The 13,696-nt window shown below is 33.6% G+C and overlaps 1 long non-coding RNA gene across 1 annotated transcript; it reads left to right on the forward strand.

The window, feature by feature from the left end:
- The first annotated feature begins 8,061 nt into the window (after positions 1 to 8,061).
- On the forward strand, positions 8,062 to 9,822 carry LOC110916314. Its single transcript, XR_002579641.2, has 3 exons — positions 8,062 to 8,666; positions 9,219 to 9,295; positions 9,770 to 9,822. It is a non-coding gene; the product is annotated as an uncharacterized LOC110916314 (long non-coding RNA).
- Positions 9,823 to 13,696: the final 3,874 nt, after the last annotated feature.

A 13,696-nucleotide genomic window follows, 5' to 3' on the forward strand; every position in this document is an offset into this window, starting at 1 on the left:
GTGGATCACCAGCGCCGTCACCCCCATGTCCCCAGGGGGCCACATCCGCCATCAGATAAGCGAATATAACCAATACCGAAAACATAATCCCTATAAAGTTACAAATGTTACAGCATGTGTATCTAATAGAAATTAAGGGAAAGTACAACAAGTGTAACACAAATTCAAATAAATATTTCAAACAAGTGTTTATCAAATACAAATCAATATAAATTACAATAACTTTTCTTTTAGTCAGACTCCACATAATCGGGATCATCCTCATCACAATCAGCCTCGACCTCATCACAATCAGTCTCGACCTCAAATACTTCATCGACGGTAGCCGTTGGGGGATCAACTTCAATTGAAGGCTCACCCGCAGTAACATGAGAAGATCCAATTTGAATGTATTGGGTCAAGTCAATGACAAGTGGACAGTCAGATGAAGAGTTGTTGTCGACAACGTCAATATCTTCTAAGCCTTTGTCAACATTTTGAACCTTATTGACGCGGTCATCACTTAATGGCCGATCCCAAATTCTTCGATGATTTCAATTTCGATTGGGTATTTTCTTAGCTCGTTATGTTTGAAATGATGAATTCAATATCAGCCACGATTTTTTAAATATGTAATGTTCTTCATGATGGTTTAAATTTTGGCGGGTATTTTCTTAGCTCCTTTTGTTTTAAATGGTGATTTCAATTTTGGCGGGTATTTTCTATGTTTGTTATGTTTTAAATGATAATTTTAATTCAAGGAGGGTATTTCCTAACTAATATATATCTTTCAAATGTAAATATAAATGTTTTCAAACCTAAACACAAACATACTAATTATCAAACTTAAACTTTTTTTTTTCAAACCTAAACATAAACATAGAAATTATCAACTTAAACATATATTTTTTTTCAAACATGACCATAAACATAGAAATCATCAACTTACACATACATACTTACAAACATACATTCATAGACTTACATACACATATACATGCTTACATACACAAATACATACTAACATACATACATTCATAGACTTACATACACATATACATGCTTACATACACAAATACATAGATTTTCATATACACATTTTCCCCAAATACACCTACATTATACATTTGACATACTAACATACACCTACATACATACATTCATAGACATACATACACACATACATGCTTACATACACCTACATACACAAATACATAGATTTCCTTATAAACCTTTTCACCAAATACACCTACATTATACATTTGACATATAAACATACATCCTTACATACATATTTACATACCTAAACCAAAAATTTTACAATTTCTAAACTTTGAAAAAAAATATACATATAAAACTAACCGTATTTTCAAGTTTCAAAGAGAAGTAGACCACGGAGACGACTTGGTGACCGGATTTGTGATGGTGGTATCGGAGAAGTGATGGTGATGATCCGATTTCTCTTCCATAAACACAAAAATTAAACCCTATAACATGTATATAACAAAATAAAGAAGTAATTTAACAAAAACAAAGTTTAACTAACCAATTTGGGGAAAAATCGCGTCTGACCGGCGAAGTTTTTTTTGGGGGAAAAGTGAAGGAGGAGGGAGTTTTCGCGCTGATATGGACTGATAGGTGGATAGATCATTAGCAGCGACAGTGTGTCGCCGGTATTGCCCTCTGACGCCGCTAATGTGTGAAAAAGAGATAAGGTTTGTGTGGCTAGGATTTAAAGTTCTGACATAAACTTTTAGCGGAGATGACGTGTCGCCGCTATTGCCCATAAACTGTTGCCGCTAATACCTTTTAAATCTCCAACCGTTAGATCATGATTTTGATCAATGGTTGGGGTTTGGTCTCAGGGTCTGTGACGCAGATCGACCAATAGCAGCGACACTAGGCCTGTCACCGCTAATGGTGTCGCCGCTAAAAGTGGTTATTTCTTGTAGTGTAATGGAATGAGTCTATCCCCAGAGTTGAGTTATCTTACATTCACAGTATTATCTCTTAAATTTATAAAGGGTAAAGACATAATTGATCACAAAATATAAAATAATGCCGGGCAACATATAAAATAATGCAGAGCAACATATAAAATAATGTCAAGCAACATATAACACAATGTCAAACAATATAACACAATGCCAAGGAAGAAAACACAATGACAAATAAATAGACATAATGATCTGAAACAAAAATTCTAAAATATACAACCTAAAAAGCCATTAGCGAAAACTTAAAATGTCAAATCGTAGAGTTCAAACCGAGACTATTCCAATGATGCTAGAATGAGTTTAATCAGAGTTCGTTTAATGGTATTCCTACGACTTCGTAGTTTTAAAAGAATGTGTATTAAAAACTTTTCCTCTATCCCCATTCCCTTTTATAACAAGCATACGAAGGGTTAATATAACCAAACTATCAAGAAACAAGAATAAAATATACAAATAAGAATTAGGGATGTGAATTTTTATGATGATATGAATCTGATATGAATTTTGTAAGTTCCTGTTTAGCCTAAATGAGTTGGGATCAATTTTAGGTGGATTATGTGAACACATTTAGCTGAATGGGTTAGACAAACTTGACGATCCCACCAATAACCCGTTTGTTGTGATTAGCTACTTTATGTCACAACTTAAATACGTTATGTATTTGATTTCAAAACACGGAAGTTAAAAAAGTAATGAGCGCAAAAGTTTGTAGCTTAAACACAACTATTTGTAGAAATTTGCGTTCGAGTCGGGGGGTCTCACTTGAAGCAGCCTCTCTATTCCTACAGGGTAGAGGTAAGGCTGTCTACATCTTACCCTCCTCAGACCCTACCATTGGTTTGCTATTGGTGGGATTTATTGAGTATGATAATGATGAGCCTACTGTATAAATTTATATTTTTAGGTAAGCAGATTGTGTTCATATTAACTTCCTAATACCCAATTCGGGATAGAAATTTTAGGTTTGAGTTCCGTTCCATTTTGTGATTACGAGCATCAAATATGTGTTTCTTAATTCGTGGTTGTCATATAATAAAAAAATACAATAAAATAAAAATTATGACACCACAAAACAAACTGCAAGCCAAATCAGATTAGGCATTTGGAGTCTTGGACTGCCGGTGGAAAATTATAATGTTTGTAATCTTTTTATTGATAAATAAAATTTATTTCTTATTCTGGTAAATAGATGATATTGAAATTGTCTATCATTATTCTAAATATAAGCTAGTAATCTATATGAATAGGGTTCAGCTACAAAATCTAAATTTCTTAAAAAGTGTAAAAAGTCATAAAACACTATAATTTAAGCTAAAAAACACACATAAACCAACAAAGAACAGAGTGAAGATTACTAAAACACCATATTCAAACCCCAATAATCCATAAAAACTTCAAACACATCATCGTTGAACTATGAATATAAAACACAACATGCTAATCAACATAAAACACAATAATGTTATCAATCGATAATCAGAGTCTTATTATCCAAAGAACAAAACAAACTAACAGATATCATGTTTTAGTAATTTTCATTTTATTATTTGTGGATTTTGGTGTGTTTTATGATTGACATTATGTTGTTTTATGACTCTTTACACTTTTTAGAAAATTTGGACTTTGTAGCCAACTCCTAGTCTATATCTATATCTATCTATACTTTCTGTAAAAGGAGAAATCCCAATGACATAAGAAAAGCTGATGTGTCAGCTAGAGAGGCTGTCCAACAAGGCTTTTCTTATGTCATTTTTAAATCATAAAGCCTAATATATAAAATCATTTAAAATTCCGTTCCCAAAAGTGAACCTCTGCCATTCACCTTATAATCAAACCTCTGTTCCCAAAGTAAACCTCTGTTCAAATTCAAAATTCTGGCTCCATATTCAAAATTCAAACGATATATTGTAATCCTATAAATAAGATATATCAATCTAGCTCCACATTCAAATCTCTCTCTCTTTATGTCTGTGAGCGTATCTCTCTCTCTCAAATGCATATTTCTCGTGATTCAGCCTGCTAATCTCCGATTATACTTCTTTGTTCGAATATTTGTTGATTTTGTTTACATATTATCGTTCCAGTATCATTGTTCCAACATCGTCGTTTCAATGAAGCTTCCCTTCACACATCAACCTTTCAATATCGATGTTGTAGGATCATTGTTGCAACATCGTCGTTTCAATGAAGCTTCCATTCACACATCAACCTTTCAATATCGATGTTGTAGGGCAATAGTGGCGACAGGTGTCGCCGCTAAAAGTCTTTTTTTTTAATGCAGCAGCTATATATACAGCTGCCCAGCCAGTTTTACGGCCGAAAAAACAGAACCTGCCTATTTCAAACAACGCAAACATACGCCAAGAACATAATCAACATATACTAAAGGTAATATAGTTAAAAACTACGTTTAAGTCTTACATTATAATCCTACAACGTTTAATTAAATCATACATTAAAAACAACAAGTCACTCTTCGTCGGATTCATTATCGAATAAGTTATCATAATCGTAGTCTTTTGGCTTTCTTTTTCCTTTTCCTTGTGAGGCAAGATAGTTGTTAAGTTGGTTCAAAAAGGACGGCGTTTGGAACAAGCTGTTAATAAAATCCTACAATAATAGATATCAAAACGTATATTAGCATATTAATTAACGCTACCGACATATATTTAACAAGGAAACATGCGCTCGTTTGTCATTTTATAAATTGCGTAGTTTACCTCGGAAAAGGGTTCTTGCGTCCGAGCTTGCGAAGACGACATGTTAGAGGACGTGTTCGAGGACGTGTTGGAAGAAGATTTAGGCCCCATCCCGCGGTACCATCCTCGCCGCTCACCCAACGCTTCCTGATACGGGGCAATTGGAGGACCATCACCGCTCCATTCATCTGTGGCCTGTTGTATGTTCCGCTGTATTTTACGAAGATGATTAAATATATATGTGTATAGGGGAATGTTCATTTGAGAAGAAAATTTAATGTGAGAATAAAAAGAAGAAAAGGCATATTAGTAAAATGTTATTTCATTTATAACTCATATCATTAATTTTTCTCTCTTTAATTAATTAATCAACTAATTATTAATTATCCTACATATAATCTACAAAACCTACACATATCAAAATTTTCCTACATATACCCTACACAATATCGAATTTTATCCTACACAGTCGAAATTTATCCTACACACCTCGAAATATATCCTTCAAAACTCGTGATTTATCCTACACAACTAGTAATTTATTCTACACTTTAAATTAAGTTGTTTTTTTAATTTGAAAAAAGTATATATATTTTGAAAAGAAGTTACAAATTTAATTTAGCTAATTATTAAATGGGAAGAATACACATTAATGATTTAGTAAGTTTACCAATATACCCTTATATTAAAATTAAATACAAATATTAAATGAAGTAAAATGAAGCATTCTTATTGGTTGAAACTTCTTTTTTTTTCTTCTTACAAAAAAATTCTTCTCATTTGAACCTTCCACTATGTGTGTGTATATATATATATATATATATATATATTTGTTATAGAAAATAATACTTAAAAGAAATACTTACGTAATTTTGTTCAGCAACCGGATCAACCCAATTCCCTTGATTGTCCTTGTGGGCCTTGCTTCTTTTAATATATTTTGCGTCCCGGAAACCTTCGATGGTTCTCAACCAGTTATCATAGGGCATATCCACGGGATGGTATGCCCTTGCCCTCGCAATATCATTGTAACCTCCGTCGCTCTTAAATAATTTTTTAGCTTCGTACTTGTGGTCAGAGTACCGCTTCATAAGCACAGCCCTAATACCACCCGTCAAGTTTTTCGCCTCTAAATCACGTTCCACTTCATCAAAACTGAAATTTTCCTACAAATTAAATAAAAAAGTTAAGATATCATATATAAATTAGATTTGCATGTACTTAAATATTTGATAAAATTTTCTGCATATAACTTATTTACCCGAAAGTGGTTCATGAGGGCATCCTTGTAATGTTGTTCAACGTTATCCCATCCAATTTTATCGAACGGGATGGTCCGCCACATATACAGGCCGGCCTCCCGTGAAAACATATCTCTTGATTTACCAACAGGGATATACGTGACCTGTCTGTCAAACGTAAGCGATACAGGCCCCCCCGCTTTTACTAGACGCCATAGTTTCTCGTTTTTGGCTTTCCCCCTAACCCTCTTAGGGGGAACCGCTGCAATTAAAATAAAAATAATTAGTAACAACATTTATAATATATAAAATATAAGGACTACAAAATAATTTAGTAAAAGACTTACCGTCAGTCTCGTGCGTGCCACGAAATCCACCAGGAGGAGGCGGTGGATCACCAGCGCTGTCACCCCCATGTCCCCAGGGGGCCACATCCGCCATCAGATAAGCGAATATAAGCAATACCAAAAACATAATCCCTATAAACTTATAAATGTTACAGCATGTGTATCTAATAGAAATTAAGGGAAAGTACAACAAGTGTAACACAAATTCAAATAAATATTTCAAACAAGTGTTTATCAAATACAAATTAATATAAATTACAATAACATTTCTTTTAGTCAGACTCCACGTAATCGGGATCATCCTCATCACAATCAGCCTCGACCTCATCACAATCAGTCTCGACCTCAAACACTTCATCGACGGTAGCCGTTGGGGGATCAACTTTAATTGAAGGCTCACCCGCTGATGCGTGTCAGTGTGTATATAATTTAGGTGTGTATTTTAAGCCCTTTTTACACTTTTTAGCCAAGTTTTAAATTTATAAACACGATATTCACTAACACTAAACACACATATGGGCAAGTGCACCCATCGTGGACGTAGTATAGTGTTGGTAAGATACCGAGGTCATCCAAGGACATAAGAGCTTTTAGTACCGGTTTATCCTCAACGTCTAATCAAATCAAAATGTTAAAACAAGATTTTTTTAAACTAGAAAAATAAAACTAACTAAAATGATGAAAAAGAAAATAAAAATAAAAACAGATAGACAAGATGAATCACTTGGATCCGACTCGTGTGTAGTATAACTGTTAGGATCGGAGGCTGTCATGATTGTGCTCGTTTGTATAATTTTGACAGAACAATGAATATAAAATGAGATTAAGTGTAGCGGAAATGAAAAACAAACTTTGTGAACACAATCAGAAGAGAAAATAGTTTAGTAAACAAATGCTTCTCATTAAGTTGAATGATTGAAATACAAAGCAAATGATTATAAGCAAGCTTACAGAACTAGGCTCCCCCTCAGCCTGATACTGTAACGCTCCGCTTTTTCGTAACTTTCCTTAGTTAGAAAGCCTGTCTTGTAGTTCTATTTTTGGAAACTTGTATTCCTTGTAATCGTAATTCGTTGTATCGTTGTAAAATCCGAGACTTTGATCATAACAAAATTTGTTATTTCAAACATATTATATTTTGCTTATTCATTCAACCTCGTACGTATTGATTCATTATACGTTTGTTGTCTTATTCGTGAATCTTGTAAACATATGATGAACTTACAAATACATATCATATAATCATGACTCATATACTTCACATACGCTTATACCGCATTTTGGACACTTGCAAATATTTATTCAAGATTATCATACTTGCTACATTTTATATGTTATGCACACTTACCTTTATCACATCTTTTGGCTAATTAAAACATGTTTCTTAATCATTTTACGCCCTGTTACATGCTAGGAACCCATTAAATATCATGTACCACCTTAATAAACAACACATATATATATATATATCTTATAACTTATAAATAAAAAAAAAAGAAAATAAAAAAAAGGGATCGCAGCCTTATGCTGCCTTAATGTTCCTTTTATTTAATGGTTTCAACCACCATTTACTTGTATTTCATAATACATACCATGTTGCACCATAATATACATTATATATATGTCTCAAAAAAAAAAGATAATTAGGGTTGTTTACACCCATGCGAAGACTGCCTTAAAGGCATTTTATTGTTCTTTTTTTATGTTTAAACCACCTAAAACTTGATGAAATAATAAATTAGTCATGTGTTTATAATATACCATGTTAAATACCTACATTTAATAATATCTCTCACAAAAAAAAAGCATTTAATGGCTGTTAAACAGCCAGTCTCGAGACAACAACAAAATCTAGAACTTTTTTCTTTTTATTTGTTTTAAAACTCAACTACTTGTATTTAATTCTCATTGAAACTTTAACCCTTTTACCTCCCTTCCATTTTGCCTTCAGCTTCATCTAAACCCACACACAAAGGCAAGAACCCTATCTCTCTCCCTCGATTATATGTACAGACAACATATACAAACAATAATCAACTCCCACACCCTCACAACCGTTTACAACCTCCTGCGGAGAAACCGAGTTCGCCGGAGCTTACGTCGGGATCCACCGGAGAAACCGAGTTCGCCGGAGCCAACGGAGATCACTTCACTCGTTCTCGATATACCTCGCCTTGTTTTCTCACTCACAAAACGTTAAACTTGCGCCGGAGAAACCCATACTTGTCGGAGTTCGTTAACCTACCATCTCCCTCTCTCGCTCGGTAACAAGCAACCGGAACCAAGAGGAAACCCATCGTAGGAACTAGACACGCCGGGGATACGCCGCCGGAGACCGAGAAGAAGATCGGAGAAGACGACCGGAATTCACGACGGACTCTAGCTCGAATCGTCATGTGTTCGGTACATCTCGATTACTATTTCTTTTCTTCGTTAATACTTGCCGAACCTTTATAACATTCCAAAAACTACAAATGAAACAGAAGGTTACAATTCTGTTCGGTTGGTATTTTTAGTATTGAAGAAAATGACGAAGTATTGTTTGTTTAAAAGAAATTAAAACATGATCGCCTCGAATCGTTTCGATATAATTCTTTTTTTTTTTCAATTCTTTTCTTTGTAAGCCATTAATTATATTGCATCTAAACTAAAAATAAAAGGAAGTGAAGGTTGAAAAGGTGTATACATATATAAAAATCGTTGCTGTTGTTTTGTAAGAGAAGATGGTTGATTAACAGTTTCTTTTTATTTTTATTTTATTTATTTTATTGTCCCTCTTAAACGTATAATAACTACCACAAGTAATTAACGATTTATTTTAAACTTTTTTAAACAATTAAAGGGTTATAATGAGATAAATTATAATATGTAAATAAGGAAGTTGTAAACAATAAATATTAGAAAATTTTAATATAAATATTAACTAGGTCGTTATGTGTTATTGTAAATATTTAGGATAATCGTTCTCATACTCTTGGAATTCTCCATCTTTAATTGTGCGTTATTTCAAGGAATCTCCAAACGCAACCAATGTGAGTATACTCGATCCCTTTTTCCCCTTTACACTTTGGGATGCAACATGTATACCTATTCAAAACAACTTTTATGCTTAAACAAAACATACTCTATCTATGAACGTGACATGAAACTATTATGAATATTTGCTATGCTTGTATGCTCTATGAACGATTTGGAACGTTATATGCTCATTAACTTTGCTAGCCCACCTTAACAATTATAGTGCTATAGGATTAACGCCCCGCCCGCTATTCTAATTGGGTATTGTTAAGTTAAACATTACCACCCCGCTGAACGATTGGGATTAGGCTATTTTTATGCGTTGTATTCATGGGTTTGATCATATTGTACGCCAAAAATTGCATTGCTAGTAAATTTATTCACTTAGTAACATGTTGGATATGAGTTTTATTCTATTATGCTATGTAGTCAAACTTGTATACTCGCCTTTGCTTTTGCATTGAACTCTATTTTAATACATGTTGCAGGTTAATTGTTGAAGTATGGACATGATGAAACGAGATTTAGGGTGGACTAGATACACACCTAGATTAATCTATCTTTTGTTGTTATGTTACAATTTGAAACAATGTTGTTATTTTTATTCGAATCTTGTATGACAACTTAGTATTGAAATGAAATTTGAATTTAATTAAATATTGTCACATAGTGTTATGAAGTCTCTAGCAATCTATACACACTTCGTCTCATCCCGATGTTTCCGCCATCGGTTGGGGTGTGACAGATTGGTATCAGAGCCATAACTATAGGGAATTAGGAAAAGTAGGAATACTTTAACCTAGTCTATAGTTTTAGAGCTTTATTCTTGTGTATTGCTTGTAACTACTTGCATGCTACTTTACTCGCTTCTCATTTATTCGCTTTGACTTTTTTAACATATATGTCGCTTGTGTGTTAATACTTGACATGCTATTCTTATGTGTTAATACATGTTTTATTATGTGTTAATATTTGTTTTAATATGTCATTCTTTATATGCCATACTTGACATGTTTATACTTGTTTATTTAATCTTCGACATACACTACTCCTCATACATTTTACTCACCAACACTCGTAATATACAAAAGAGACGAGTTTACCAAATAGGCGTGAAACCCACAAAATTGGTGAACAACTTTCAATCCATCTACTTTTCCTTTTACATGAAATTCACCATCAAGTTAGGAGTGAAATCCTCACCTCGATGAAGAAATTCAAATTTCAAATTCTAGTGGACCCTCGTCAAAGTGTTGAAATTAAATTTTGACCCGACGAGTACCAACCACACTTAGGATACTAAATCGCCAAGTTAGGGGTGAAACCCGCACCTTGTCGACTAGTTCCACTCCTTGATTTTTTTAAATCCCGCCAAGTCTCGAAATTTCGATTGACTTGGGACATGTAGTAACCGGAAGGGTAAATACCGTTAACCGACTTGTCGGCGAGAGTATTTCACCTATTAGGCCAAAGCATGCTCCTCAAACTCGAAAGATTTTTCGACCACTTTGGTTAGTCAAAGTTCCGTTTTGGAACCATCCTAAATTTTAACCAAACATGTGTTCTACTATTTATTTTTATGTGATGCAATCTTTCAAATACGAATTTACTTTCGATATTTTTCTCACACACACATCATACTAGGTCTTTTCATACATTTATACATATGCATGATTACAAATAGTTTAAATTCATTTTCTTTGTAACGACAAGTGCAGACATATCATCGAGATAGGAGTGATTCCCTTACCTTGACGATTAACTCCACTCCCCCTTTTTTTTAAAACGACCTCACCAACGAGTTAGGGGTGATTCCCTTACCTAGGTGATCGTTACCGAAACGTCTCTTCAAAATATCCTATTACGCAGACTCGATCATATTTTATACCTAAACTATTTTTTTTTCATTAATCAAAATACCTACTCATACCGATTTCAAAATACATTGTTTTATTAAGCGTACTCTTTATCCTACAATCCATTTTCACTCGACACATATACGTGAGATCCTTAATCATGTCTCAAAATGTTTTATTACCCAAATTTCAAACCTTACGAAATGCTACATATCAATTTAGTCGGACCAATGAATCTCTTGCCCATGAACTTCGTATCCGGTTTAATAACTAAAACACGTTCACGTTATACCATCATACTAGAGACTTCCATTCTTAATCAAAATCAAACCAACCTTTCTCAATTACTTATGAGATCTTATAGATGTTATATGATCGTTTTACCAAATAATCTTTTCAACATAAAAAAAAAATCATTTGTTAAAAACTTTTAACAACCACTAAACCCTTTTTCCTACACCAATTTACAAACCACGTGGGCACGAAGAATTCATGGGGACCGATCATCTTCGGTTTACGTAAACTCTTTCGTAACAAAAGTAGCATTTCCATTCATTACAAAATACATTATGCTTGACCAATGAGTACTTTATATCCTCTTACATATGCAAACTATATTCTACCTTTCAAACCAAAGCCAATCTAATTTTTATTCGATAAACTCAACGTCTCATTTAAACAACTATACATGTAATTCATCATACACAAGTTAATCGTTACCTCGCAACAAATTGCTTATATCAATCATTCTACATATTCAATTTCTCGAGCATTTTATATGCCCAAGTTTGTTACGCTTCAACATACACTATATACGAAAATTTTATTATTTATGCCTACCCTTATATTCATACGTTTTATGCTTATACCTATACACATACTAGTTCCACGTTTTATGTTTATGCTTATACATACATACGAATTCATACTTATACATATGCTTGTACTTTCATTCATACTCATGATTCATACAGTCGTACCCGTACGCGAGCGTAAATTCGAGGGATTTGCTTGTGTGGATCCCATACATACTTAAGCATGGACTTGCTTACATACTATATTCTTATACGTACACATCCTTATTTTTTTAAGCTATGCATACCCTGATTCATACTCAACTAGTACAAGCTATGCGGATTATGCGACGATCAAAATAATCGCGGGTGCACACGGGATTATAGTGATTGGCTCATGAGAACCATAGAGTGTACTACTGTGTATGGTAAAACACAGAACGTAACATGACACCGAATACGAAACAGACATAATGTGGTCAAAATATGGTGGATACGCCGCTGGTACTTCCTATATATAAGTGTTTTCACCATGTTACCAAGCTTTCGTAAAACGTGCCAGGAGAAATTCAGTGTTTTGCAGACCTATTTAGACCTAATACAAACTTTAAACAACTCACAAACGCATTATATCCGATTATCCACGACGAGACTTCATTCTTACGCTATTCTTAAACTTGCATTCATTAAGAGTCAATCTTACGCCCCATACTCCTATATCCTTTCTTTCATACGAACCTCGTTCACAATCAAGCTCGTTTAAACATTCGAATACTAACTTATCTTATTACCTTTAGAACCGATTTCCTATTCTTTATTCTTGTGTAAACGTATTTAATAGGTTGTTAACATTTTACCAAACCTCCTCATTCCACTCGAGAAGCAATTACTACGAATATGTGGTCTTATGCTACCTTTAAAACTTCCTACGCAACCCATTCTTATTGATTTCAAACCATTATATAAAGACCTCCTTCGTAAATACAATACGTTTGTAAAGCAACTCCAAATTTAGCTATTCAAAAATCGTTTTACCTACACGCGTTTTATTCATGGCTAATGCTTTAAATCATTTTAGTCAAACAACCCCTTTTTATAAACCTAAGTTTTCGTTCCCCAAAACTTCATACTTTTCCATACGCATCCACACTTCCAAGTCTCGATTTCAGACGATCATTCTTTAGCCAAATCCCTTATCAAGTGTCCTCTTAAATAAATTTCGGGACGAAATTTCCTAAAGGAGGGGAGACTGTAACGCTCCGCTTTTTCGTAACTTTCCTTAGTTAGAAAGCATGTCTTGTAGTTCTATTTTTGGAAACTTGTATTCCTTGTAATCGTAATTCGTTGTATCGTTGTAAAATCCGAGACTTTGATCATAACAAAATTTGTTATTTCAAACATATTATATTTTGCTTATTCATTCAACCTCGTACGTATTGATTCATTATACGTTTGTTGTCTTATTCGTGAATCTTGTAAACATATGATGAACTTACAAATACATATCATATAATCATGACTCATATACTTCACATACGCTTATACCGCATTTTGGACACTTGCAAATATTTATTCAAGATTATCATACTTGCTACATTTTATATGTTATGCACACTTACCTTTATCACATCTTTTGGCTAATTAAAACATGTTTCTTAATCATTTTAGGCCTTGTTACATGCTAGGAACCCATTAAATATCATGTACCACCTTAATAAACAACACACATATATATATATATATCTTATAACTTATAAATAAAAAA

This window comes from Helianthus annuus, chromosome 16 (genome assembly GCF_002127325.2).
Source record: "Helianthus annuus cultivar XRQ/B chromosome 16, HanXRQr2.0-SUNRISE, whole genome shotgun sequence".
Classification (NCBI taxonomy): domain Eukaryota; kingdom Viridiplantae; phylum Streptophyta; class Magnoliopsida; order Asterales; family Asteraceae; genus Helianthus; species Helianthus annuus.